Here is a 13,513-nt window from a genome sequence, read left to right as displayed (position 1 = left end):
ATTGCTCTTTAGTATTGCTTGAGGTCAGGGGTACTGATTCCCCCAGAATTTCTTTCATTGTTGAGAATAGTTTTAGCTATTCTGTGTTTTTTGTTATTCCAGGTGAATTTGTGAATTGTTCTAACTAACTCTATGAAGAACTGAGTTGGGATTTTGATGGTTATTGCATTGAATCTGCATATTTCTTTTGGCAAAATGACCATTTTAGCTATATTAATCCTGCCAATCCATGAGCATGGGAGATTTTTTCATTTTCTGTGGTTTTCTTCAGAGTTTTGAAGTTCTTGTGATACAGATCTTTCACTTGTTTGGTCAGAGTCACACCAATGTAGTTTATACTGTTTGTGGCTATTGTGAAGGGTGTCATTTCCCTAATTTCTTTCTCAGCCTGCTTATCCTTTGAGTAGAGGAAAGCTACTCATTTGCTTGAGTTGATTTTATAACCTGCCACTTTGCTGAAGTTTTTTATCAGCTATAGGAATTCTCTAGTTGAGTTTTTTGAGTCACTTAGTTAGACTATCATATCATCTGCAAATAGTGATAGTTTGACTTCTTCCTTTCCAATTTTTATCCCCTTGACATCCCTATGTTTTCTAAATGCCCGAGCTAGTACCTCAAGTACAATATTGAAAAGATAAGGAGAGAGGGGGCAGCCTTGTCTAGTCCCTGATTTTAGTGGAATTGGTTCAAGTTTCTCTTCATTTAGTGTGATGTTGGCTACCAGTTTGCTGTATATTGCTTTTTACTATGTTTAGGTATGGGCCTTGAATTCCTGTTCATTCCAAGACTTTAAGCATGAAAGGATGCTGAATTTTGTCAAATGCTTTTTCAGCATCCAATGAAATGACCATGTGGTTTTTATTCTTTGAGTTTGTTTATGTAGTGGATTGCATTGATGGATTTCTGTATATTGAACCATCTCTACATCCCTGGGATAAAACCTACTTGATCATGGTGGATGATCGCTTTTGATGTGTTCTTAGATTCGGTTGGCAAGAATTTTATCGAGTATTTTTGCATCGAGGTTCATAAGGGAAATTGTTTCTCTTTCTTTGTTGGATCTTTGTGTTGTTTCGGTATCAGCATAATTGTGGTTGCGTAGAAGGAGTTGGGTAGTGTTTCTTCCATTTTTATTTTGTGGAATAGTTTGAAGAGTATTGGTGTTAGGTCTTCTTTGAAGGTCTGATAGAATTCTTCACTGAAACCATCTGGTCCTGTGGGTTTTTTTTTTTTTTTTTTTTTTTTTTTTTTTTTTTTTTTTTTTTTTTTGGTTAGAAGACTTTCTATGACCCCTTCTATTTCTTTAGGGGTTATGGGACTATTTGGTCCTGATTTAATTTTGGTATTTGGTATCTGTCTAGGAAATTGTCCATTTCCTCCAGATTCTCCAGTTGTGTTGAGTATAGGTTGGTCAATCTTGTTAAGATTGTGCCCTTTGGTTTATCTATTTTGTTGATTTTCTCAAAGAACCAGCTCCTGGATTCATTGATTCTTTGTATGGTTCTCTTTGTTTCCACTTGATTGATTTCAGCCCTGAGTGGGATCTCATGAAATTACAGTTTCTGTAAGGTAAAGGACAACATCAAAAGGACAAATCGGGAACCAATAAATTGGGAAAACATCTTCACCAACCCTACATCTGACAGAGGGCTAATATCCAATATATACTAAGAACTCAAGAAGTTAGACCCCTGGAAGCCAAGTAACCCTATTAAAAATGGGGTACAGAGCTAAACAAAGAATTTTTACCCGAAGGACTTCAGATAGCTGAGAAGCATCTTAAAAAATGCTCAACTTCATTAGTCATTAGGGAAATGCAAATCAAAACAACCCTGAGATTTCACCTTATACCAGTCAGAATGGCTAAGATTAAAATTTCAAGAGATAGCAGGTGTTGGCAAGGATGTGGAGAAAGAGGAACACTCCTCCACTGCTGGTGGGTTTGCAAATTGGTACAACCACCCTGGAAATCTATCTGGTGGTTCCTCAGAAAACTGGGCAAGTCACTTCCGGAGGATCCTGCTATACCAATCCTGGGCATATTCCCAGAGGAATCCTCAGCAGGTAATGAGGCTATGTGCTCCACTATGTTCATAGCAGCCCTATTTATAATAGCCAGAAGCTGGCAAAAACCCAGGTATCCCTCAGTGGAGGAATGGATGCAATAAATGTGGTATATATACACAATGGAGTACTATTCAGCCATTAGAAACAATGAATTCATGAAATTCTTAGACAAATGGATGGAGCTGGAGAACATCATACTAAGTGAGGTATCCCAGACTCAACAGATTAATCATGGTATCGACTCACTAATAAGTGGATATTAACCTAGAAAATCGGAATACCCAAAACATAATCCACACATCAAATGATGTACAAGAAGAACAGAGGAGTGGCCTAGTTCTGGAAAGACTCAGTGTAGCAGTATAGGGCAAAAACCAGAACAGGGAAGTGGGTCGGGGTGGATGGAAGAACAGGGGGAGGGAAGTGGTCTTATGGTACTTTCTGGGAGTGGGGGGGGGGCAGAAAAGGGAAAATCATTTGAAATATAAATAAAAATATATCGAATAAAAAATAAAGAAGAAAAACAAAACAAAAACAAACAAAAACATTGATCTCAACCCAGTTATTTTTGTCACTGATATTGATCTGTTTGTTTTATTTGCTATGCTGTTTGTATTGATCTCAAACTCCTAGGTTCCAGCAATCCTCCAGGCTGAGCCTCCTGGGTGACTATGGCCAAAGGAGTGTTCTCCTGTATCTGGTCCAGCTTTGTCTTCTGCACATCTTCTTTGAGTTTAAGTTTCTTTTCTTTGGTTCCCTGCTTTTCACTACTGGTTCTATGACAGATAGAGCAGTATTAATGGGTAAGGTTAGTGCTCTGTGTATAGTATAAACAGCTAGTGCTCCCTGTATACCCTAAAGTATGAGATGTGTTATAGATCATGACCTTATGTCATGCTTATAATAAATGTTAATATAAGCAATTTTTTAACATGGAAATTAGACTTCTGAGAAACCATATAAAGTGCTAATGTCATAAAACCTAGAGTCGGTTGAGACAAAATATGGACTTGCCAAGTGACAGGAACTGCTAAAAGGCCTGTATCAGAGGGACATTGATGGCAGATACTGTAGTCCTTTTCTGAAACCCTGGGACACTGGGACACTGGGACCCAGAGTTTACTTCCTATGGTGAATTGTAGAAACTACATAATTATTTGCTTATGATTAAATAAATATTTCCTGTATGAACTAAAAGTTTCAGTTTGAAATACTTTGATTCTTGAGGGAGCTCTCATTATGCATTCCTTGGTATGGTCAGCCAGCATCAGGCCACAGTCTAACCAAGTACTGAGAGATCCCTGAGGATGAATGATGTGTGGGGCTGTGAGTGATGTGCGGGGCTCTGAATGATGTGTGGGGCTGTGAGTGATGTGCAGGGAGGGCTGTGGGTGATTTTCAAGTTTACATTTACTGAAAATCAGAATTTTAATTGGATGATAAGATTCTAGTTTACTAAAAATTCTGAGAATAATATTTCTACCATCATCATATATTTAACAAATTTTTTGTGCTGGGAATAGAACCTAAATCCTTATATGCAACCCTAGACTCAACTGTATCCACAGGTCATGCCATTGTCACCATAAATTCTTTTCTTGTGATAAACTCTAGGCAGTGTTTAATCCAGGATATTAAGGAACTTGTCTAATACAAGAGATTTTCACCCTAAGAAAAACTATTCACCTAAAATATATTGGCTTCAGCATTATTTCTAGAACAATTATACATCCTTGGATAAAAACCAAAATGATAGAATCAAAGGAAAATATTACCGTTCCTAAACATAGATATCAGTAAATGCTAGAACGTTTTATTTTCTAGCTGTTCCTGTTAGTGAGCTGCTCTGACAGTCTAGTTCTCTCTTGGAGGTAGCTGAGGTGGTAAAGAGTTGAGTGGTGGTGGATGGAGAGTAAGCCTTGGTCTTGTGAGAAATTTATGGATGCTTTTCAATAATAAAACATTTACCTGACTTAAGTCTAAGTTACTTTGCAGTAGTACCTGGCCTGCCTCTCAGTTCTTCTAGGGGCCAGAAACTATAGGCTCTGGTATTTAGTACCTCAGAATAAAAGAGTTGGGGATTATGTAAAGTAGCTTTCCTTCTTATCTCTCCTGAACTTGGAGGCTAAGACTTACAGCCTGCTAAGGAAAGTCTCTGGAATAAAAAGGGACACTGTAAAAAGTGATTTTAACATTTATTTCCAAGTTCTTCTCCAAATAATTCTCTATTCCAAAAACTCTCTAAGAAATTCTTCCCAATTTCTAAGTTCCTTTTTAATCTCTAAGTACACTTATAATTTCTAAGTTATTCTACTGTGCTGTTCTTCTACTTCCCATCTTGTTCTTACCTTCTGCTTTGATGTAGTATTGGCTTTCCTAGTGTTTTGCACTGTTTCTCGGCAAATAGAGTACAAGCTTTTTTCAACTAAGTCCTTTTTTACAAAAGTTCATTAAAGTACAAACAAATTAAAATCTCCATTTGAATAAACAGTTTACAAGATAGATTGTTTACATATGTATCCTTTAAAATGCAACATATTTTATGTCTTTAACACTATAGGTTCATTGAAATTTAAAATACATAATTTTCATTAGATATATTCTTTATTTTCATTTCAATTGTTGTCCCCTATCCTGTTTCCCCCCTCACCTGAAAATCCTATAAGCCATGTCCTCTTTCCCAATCAACCCTCCCCTGCTTCCCTGTCCTGGTATTCCTCTACATTACTGCATTAAGTCTTTCCAGGACCAAGGGCCTCTCCTCCCTTTGGTATCTAAGAAGACCATCCACTGCTGCCTACATCTGGAGTTGTGGGTAACTCCATTTGTATTCTTTGGTTGATGTTTTTCCCCCTGGTTCCTCTGGGAGTACTGGATGACTCCTATTGTTATTCCTCCTGTGGCACTACAAACACCTTCAGGTCTTGGGTCCTTTCTCTAGCTCCCCCATTGGGGATCCTGTGCTCAATTCAATGGCTGGCTGAGAGTGTCCCTTTCTGTATTTGTCAGGCACTAGGAGAGCCTCCCAGATGATAGCTATATCTTGCTTCATTCAGCCAGCACTTGTGTAACTGTATATAGGATGCATACCTGGGTTGGGTAGTCTCTGCATGGTCTTTTCCTCAAACTCTGCTAAAACTTTTGTTTCTGTATCTCCTTCTGTGGGCATGTTTTCTTCTTTCTGTAAAGTACCCAGAAATCCATACTTTGTTCTTCCTCCTTCTTGGGCATGATATGATATGTGAAATGTGTCTTAGGTATTCCAAGCTTCTGGGCTAATATCCATTTATCAGTGAATGCATACCATGAGTGTTCTTTTGTGATCAGGTTATATCACTAAGGATGATATTTTCCAGTTCCATCCATTTGTTTAAGAATTGCATGAAATCATTGTTTTTAATGGCTGAATAGCACTCCATTGTGTATACATATACCACATTTTCTGTATCCATTTCTCTGTTGCGGGACAGCTTGGTTCTTTCCAGCTTCTGGCTTTTATAAATAAGACTTCTATGAACATAGTGGAGCATGTGTTCTTATTACACTGTGTAGAATCCTCTGGGTATATGCCAAGGAGTGGTATAGCAGGGTCCTCCAGTAGTATTATGCCCAGTTTCTTGAGTAGCCACCAAACTAATTTCCAGAGTGGTAATACCACCTTGCAATCCCACCAGCAGTGGAGGAGTGTTCCTTTTTCTCCACAACCTCTTCAGCACCTGCTGTCCCCTGAGTTTTTGATCTTAGCCATCCTGACCAGTGTGAGGTGAAATCTCAGTGCTGTTTTGATTTGCTTTTCCCTGACGAATAAGGATGTTGAACATTTATTTAGGTGCTCCTCAGCCATACAATATTCCTCAGTTGAAAATTCTTTGTTTAGCTCTTTACCCCATTTTTTACCAGTGTTATTTGGTTCTCTGGATTAACACCTTAAGTTCTTTGTATATATTGGATATTAGCCCTCTGTCGGATGTAAGGTTGGTAAAGATCTTTGTTAATTTAGATACTGTCTCTGTGCCCTCTGATTAGTCTGGCTTACTGTTTATCTATCTTTGTTGATTTTTTCAAAGAGCCTGCTCCTAGTTTTGTTGATTCATTGTATGGTTCTTTTTGTTTAAACATGGTTGATTTCGGCCCTGTGTTTGATGATTTCCTGCCTTCTACTCCTCTTCAGTGTATTAGCTTCCTTTTTTTCCAGAACTTTCAGGTGTGCCATTAAGAAGCTAGTGTACACTCTCTCCAGTTTCTTTTTGGAGGCACTCAGGGTTATAGGTTTTCCACTTAGCACTGCTTTCACTGTGTCCCATAAGTTTAGTAATGTTGTGCCTTCATTTTCATTAAATTCTGAAAAGTCTTTAATATCTAACCTTATTTCTTCCTTGACCAAGGTATAATTGAGTAGAGCATTGGTCATCTTCCATGTTTATATGGGCTTTCTGTTATTTTTGTTGCTATTGAAGACCAGTCTTAATCTGTAGTTATCTGATAGGAGTGACGGAATTACTTCAGTCTTCTCATATCTGTTGAGGTCTGTTTTGTGACCAATTATGTGGTCAATTTTGAAGAAGATACCATGAGGTAGTGAGAAGAAGATATATTCTTATGATTTAGGTTGAAATGTTATATAGATATCTGCTACCATTTGGCCCAAAACTTCAATTTGTTTCACTGTATCTCTGATTAGTTTGTGTTCCCTGATTGTTCCATTGAGGAGAGTGGAGTGTTCAAATCACTCACAATCATTGTGTGAGGTACAATGTGAGTTTTTTTTTTTTTTTTATGACAGAGTGTGCCCTTTTGAGTATATATGTTCAGAACTGAGAGTTCTTCTTTTTAGATTTTTCCTTTGAGGAGTATGAAGTGTCCTTCTGTGTATTTTATGATGACTTTAGGTCGAAAGTTGATTTTATCTTGTAATAGAATGGCTACTCAAGCTTATTTCCTTGGACTATTGTCTTGGAAAATTATTTTCCAGCCTTCTACTCTGAGGTAGTGTTTTCTGTGTTTGTTTGGTTTTTTTGTTTGTTTGTTTTTTGATTTTTTGACAACATGGTATGTTTCCTGTATGCCACAAAATTTGGGGTCCTGTTTAAGTATCCAGTCTTTTAGTCTATGTCTTTTTATTAGGGAATTGAGTCCATTGATTTTAATAGATATTAAGGAATAGTGATTGTTGCTTCCTATTGTTTTTGATGTCATTTTTATGTTTGTGTGGTTATCTTCTTTAGGGTTTGTTGAAAGAAGATTACTATGTTGCTTTTTCTAGGCTGCAGTTGCCCTCCTTGTACGGGCATTTTCAATCTATTATCCTTTTTAAGGCCTGGATTTGTGGAAAGATATTGTGTAAATTTGGTTTTATCACGGAATATCCATCTATATCATGGAATATCATGGAATAACCATCTATAGTGATTGAGAGTTTTGCTGGGTATAGTAGTCTGGGCTGGCATTTGTGTTCTTCTAGAGTCTGTGTGAGATCTGCCAAGGATCTTCTGGTTTTCATGGTCTTTGGTGAGATGTCTGGTGTAATTCTGATAGTTCTTCCTTAATATGCTACTTGGCATTTTTCTCTTACTGCTTTTAATATTCTTTCTTTGTTTTATACATTTGGGGTTTTGAATTTTATGTGATGGGAGGTATTTCTGTTCTGGGACAGTTTGTTTTGAGATCTGTAAGCTCATTCTCTGCCCATGGTTTTTTTTTTTTTTTTTTTTTTTTTTTTTTTTTTTTTTTTTTTTTTTTTTTTTTTAGATTAGGGAAGAGTTCTTTAATTTTGTTGAAGATTTTTACTGGCCCTTTAAGTTATCAATATTCACTTATTCATTAATTGTTTTTATATATCATGTTTTAGTGAATATATCCACAGACATTTTCTAGAGAATTCAACTATTTCTCTGTGCAAGATACAGGTCTTATAGATACATTTGGAAATTTGTGGGTTGAATGTAATAAAACAATCTGCCTCATTTTCAGGTATGGATCAATGCTTCAAATGTCCTGAAGATCAGTATCCAAATAAGCAGAGGAATCAATGTCTCCCAAAAAGTATAGCATTTTTATCCCATGAAGATACTCTGGGAGTGGTTTTGGTCTCTGTGGCCATTAGTTTATCTGCATTTTCAGCTATGATTTTAGGATTATTCATCTGCTATCGGGACACACCCATTGTCAGAGCAAATAACAGAAATCTCAGTTATGTCCTCCTTGTTTCTTTAATGTTCTGTTTCTTTTGCTCATTGACATTCATTGGGCAACCCAGAATACTCACTTGTGTCTTGAGACAAATGATTTTTGGGGTTGTATTTTCTGTTGCTGTTTCTGCTATCTTGGCAAAGACCTTCATTGTGGTCATGGCCTTCAAAACCATCAAACCAGGAAGCACCTTCCAAATGTGGATGGTGACCAGACTCTCAAATGCTATAGTCTGCTGTGGTTCCATCATTCAAGTGTGCATCTGTGCAGTCTGGCTGGGAACATATCCTCCCTTCCCCGATGTTGACCTGCAGTCAGAGTATGGGCAAATCATCCTCTTGTGTAATGAGGGTTGCACCCTTGCTTTCTATTGTGTTCTGGGGTACTTGGGCTTTCTGGCCAGTCTCAGCTTGCTTATTGCTTTTCTGGCTAGAAGGCTACCTGACACCTTCAATGAGGCAAAAACAATCACCTTCAGCATGATGGTTTTCTGTAGTGTGTGGATTTCTTTTATACCCACTTACCTGAGTTCCACAGGCAAAACCATGGTAGCTGTGGAAATCTTTTCAATTCTGGTCTCCAGTGCTGGTTTACTAGAATGTATGTTTCTTCCCAAATGCTATATGATCCTACTGAGGTCAGGTGGCAATTTTAGGAAGAAAGTCTTTAAATGAATATTTAAGACAGATGACTTTATTGTGATTTGTATAAAATGAATCATGTCAGAATATTCAAAAGAGTGGTGTGAAGCGAATGCATTTCATCAAAGAAAGGCATCTGCAATTGAATCACCTATCCGAGCAATCCTTGGAGCCAACTAGACAGAATGAACCCAGCCATCAAAGTTTAGACAGTTGCCTACTAGTGGTGACATTAGGTATGCTTACTAGATGTTTCTTTAAATCACAGTTTTTTTTTTAATTTTTTAAACAATGTAACAGGATTGGGAATGTTAATTTTAACAATGAGAGCTCATCATTTGTATGGAAAAAAAGTAACAGATGTTTTAAAATGTGATTCTTCTCTGTTAGTCATATGCAGCCTTACTCTTTATATTCAATACTGGTTAATTTCAATGTAATCATGAATTCTGTAACAGAAATTTCATGGTTGCTGTTTCTCACTTCTGAAGGGCCTGACAAAGAACACAGTTTATCATGTAAGTTTCACAGTCTTGGGATGTTTTTGTGGTCTTCTCTATACTCAGTTGAAATAACATGGATGCAAGATTAGGAAGAGTCCCAGGAGAAACACAGAGAGTTTTATCCTGAGGACATCCAAAAGATCAGTGGAAAGTCTCCTGAAAGAATAAACAGTCACCATGGGAAGCAATTTTCTTTTTCAGAGTTAGGAGTTTCACATTGTCTTCACAGAGTGAAAGGTGATATCATTTACAATCTTTGAAATCTGCTCACAAGCAGAGACTATATTATGGTAAATGTGGGCATGGACAAGAGGTATAAGGCCAGGTATTCAGCAGGACTTGGAGAATCATAGAATTGTATATCCTAGACCATGTAAATTTCAGGTATTTTCCTTTATCTAGTAAAGGACTTGTTTTAAACATGGTTACCAGACCAAGCCCAGTTCAAACTAAAGTTGGACCTTGCAACAATGGGAGGAATTATTGCTCAACTATCCTCAAAAACCAGCACAGAAAAGACTACTTGGCCAATGTTGTTTTCATTATGTTTTGGAACAAAGCTTATTTATGTCTTCCTTAGTTTTTAAATCAATAGTGCATTTGCACTCTGTAATGTTGGATACATTACCATCTTAAGATCAAGAAACATTTAGGGTCTTTCAAGTCTACCTTTTCTCTCAGTTATTGCTTATCTTTCACTTAGGCAAATTTATGTCATACTAGACTGAGTTGCTTTTATTAGGCCATAAAAGCAGCACAGAAGATCCCATGGGAATCTTGTTTGATAGTGGTATAGTAAAGTTTGTTCCAAAGATATTACTTGATGGACATAGATACTTGGATTCAAAGTGTCTGAAACTGTCCACTCATGGGGTTTTACTCCCTTAAAGAGGAAGACATCCCACTCTGAAAAGCTGCCAGGCATATGGACAACATAAGTATAAAGAAATCCCTGTTTCCTATAACCACTTCCTCTTTTGAAGCCATGTACCATAGTATTGTAAGCCAAGCACAGCCCAGGAACATTTCCAAGTGGATGGCAGGAATCTCACATCCTGGTTGAAGTTATCTGAAAGAATAGGTAACTGTTCATAAAGTATATATTGCTAACTAAATCTTTAGACATTCAAATACGTTGTAAATTGTTACATTGTGTCAATCACTGTATAGTTAATGGAGACTACTCATCATCCAGTGATTTCTTAAAACCAATATAAATTTACTGCTTGAGTTTGACTTTTAAGTACACGGAGGAATAATGTATTAAAAATCTCATAATTTCTTTAGATAATTTTCATTATATAAACAATCATTTTGCACCACTTTCCATAAGAAACATTATAATGGAGAACTCGGCCTCCCACCAGTCAGGAGAGGTGCATCTATCTTGGTTCCGGACTCCGGGGATCGGACAGACTGAGATCCAGATCAGCCTGGGCTGCAGCACCACATCTCCAAGTCCTGCAAGTGGCTAGCTGGGCTTCCGGGAGGCCAGCTGTGAGAAGTCAGTGTGCTCCAGTGAATCCAGCGGGCCCCAGCGGGAGCCTTCGGGTGCCTGCTTTGGGATCTGAACAGCCTAGGCAGCAGCACCCTGTCTACAAGCAGTGCAGGAGGTAAGCTGTGCACCAGAGGCCAACTGGGAAGGGGCAGCTTGCACTGGTGAGTTCAGCACTGACAAGACAAAATAACACCAGTGAGAACTAGATGGCAAAAGGCAAACACAGGAACGTCACTAACAGAAATCAAGGCAATATGGCAACATATGAACCCAATTCTCCTCTACCAACATGTCCTGGATACCCTATCACACCAGTAAAACAAGATTTGGATTTAAAATCACTGGTCATGATGCTGGTACAGGAACACATGAAGGACATACTTAAAGAAATTCAGGAGAAAATGGATCAAAAGTTAGAAGCCCTTGCAAGGGAAACACAAAAATCATTGAAAGAAATCCAGGAGAATACAAAAGCCAACAAGGAGGAAATGCAAAAAAACACTTAAAGAAATACAGGACAACTTTGGTCAACAGGCTGAGGTCATGAAAGACGAAACACAAAAATCGCTTAAAGAAATACAGGAGAACTTTGGTCAACAGGCTGAGCTCATGAAAAAGGAAACACGAAAATCTCTTAAAGAATTACAGGAAAACACAAACATGCAAGTGAAGGAGCTAAGCAAAACCATCCAGGATCTAAAATCAGAAGTAGAAACAACTAAGAAAACTCAAAGGGAGACAACTTTGGAGATAGAAAGCCTTGGGAAGAAATCGGGGGACAGAGATGCAAATATCAACAACAGAATACAAGAGATGGAAGAAAGAATCTCAGACGCTGAAGATTCCATAGAAACCATGGACTCAACAGTTAAAGAAAATGCAAAATGCAAAAAGCTTGTAACCCAAAATATCCAGGAAATCCAGGACACAATGAGAAGACCAAACCTAAGGATTATAGGCATAGATGAGAGTGAAGATTTACAACTTAAAGGGCCAGAAAATATCTTCAATAAAATTATGGAAGAAAACTTCCCTAACCTAAAGAGAGAGATGCCCATGAATATACAAGAAGCCTACAGAACTCCAAAAAGACTAGACCAGAACAGAAATACTTCCCGTCACATAATAGTCAAAACACCAAATGTTCTAAACAAAGAAAGAATACTAAAGGCAGTAAGAGAAAAAGGCCAAGTAACATATAAAGGAAGACCTATCAGAATCACAGCAGACTTTTCACCTGAGACTATGAAGGCTAGAAGGTCCTGGGCAGATCTCATGCAGACTCTAAGAGAACACAAATGCCAACCAAAACTACTATATCCAGCAAAACTCTCAATCACCATAGATGGAGAGACTAAGATATTTCATGACAAAACAAAGTTTACCCAATATCTATCCACAAACCCGGCCCTAAAAAGGATAATAGGAGGACAACACCAATACAAGGAGGGAAACTTCACCCTGGAAAAAGCAAGATAGTAACCTTTCATCAAACCCAAAAGAAGTTAAGCATTCAAATTTAAAAAATAACGTCAAAAATGATAGGAAGTAACAATCATTATTCCTTAATATCTCTTAACATCAATGGACTTAATGCCCCAATAAAAAGACACAGACTAACTGACTGGATACGTAAACAGGACCCTACATTTTGCTGCTTACAGGAAACACACCTCAGGGTCAAAGACAAACACTACCTCAGAGTAAAAGGCTGGAAGACAATTTTACAAGCAAATGGTCTCAGGAAACAAGCTGGAGTAGCCATTTTCATATCAGATAAAATTGACTTTCAACCCAAAGTCATCAAAAGGGACCCTGAGGGACACTTCATGCTGGTCAAAGGAAAAATACAAAAAGAAGAACTGTCAATCCTGAACATCTATGCCCCAAATGCAAGGACACCCTCTTTCATAAAAGAAACTTTATTAAAACTAAAAGCACACATTGCACCTAACACAATAATTGTGGGTGACTTCAACACTGCACTTTCCTCAATGGACCGATCAGGAAAACAGAAACTAAACAGGGACACAATGAAACTAATTGAAGCTTTGGACCAATTAGATTTAACAGATATATATAGAACATTCTATCCTAAAACAAAAGAATATACCTTTTTCTCAGCACCTCATGGTACCTTCTCCAAAATCGACCATATAATTGGTCACAAGACAGACCTCAACAAATATAAGAAAATAGAACTAATTCCATGCCTCCTATCTGATCACTATGGAGTAAAAGTGGTCTTCAATAGCAACAGAAACAACAGAAAACCCACATACACGTGGAAACTGAACAATACTCTACTCAATGATACCTTGGTCAAGGAAGAAATAAAGAAAGAAATTAAAGACTTTTTAGAACATAATGAAAATGAAAACACAACATACCCAAATCTATGGGACACAATGAAAGCAGTGCTAAGAGGAAAACTCATAGCCCTGAGTGCCTCCAAAAAGAAAATGGAGAGAGCATACATTACCAGCTTAATGACACACCTGAAAGCCCTAGAACAAAAAGAAGCTATTTCGCCCAGGAGGAGTAGAAGGCAGGAAATCATCAAACTCAGGGCCGAAATCAATCAAGTAGAAACAAAGAGAACCATACAAAGAATC

General features: G+C 37.7%; 1 pseudogene; it reads left to right on the top strand.

Moving 5' to 3' along the window:
• Positions 1-8,930, top strand: part of LOC127677646 (vomeronasal type-2 receptor 26-like) — a 32,446-nt pseudogene extending 23,516 nt beyond the window's left edge.
• The last annotated feature ends 4,583 nt before the right edge of the window (positions 8,931-13,513 follow it).

Source organism: Apodemus sylvaticus, chromosome 2, assembly GCF_947179515.1.
Source record: "Apodemus sylvaticus chromosome 2, mApoSyl1.1, whole genome shotgun sequence".
NCBI classification, from domain to species: Eukaryota; Metazoa; Chordata; class Mammalia; order Rodentia; family Muridae; genus Apodemus; species Apodemus sylvaticus.
The sequence above is the reverse complement of the archived record's forward strand: the minus strand, read 5'-3'. Positions and strand labels throughout refer to the sequence as shown.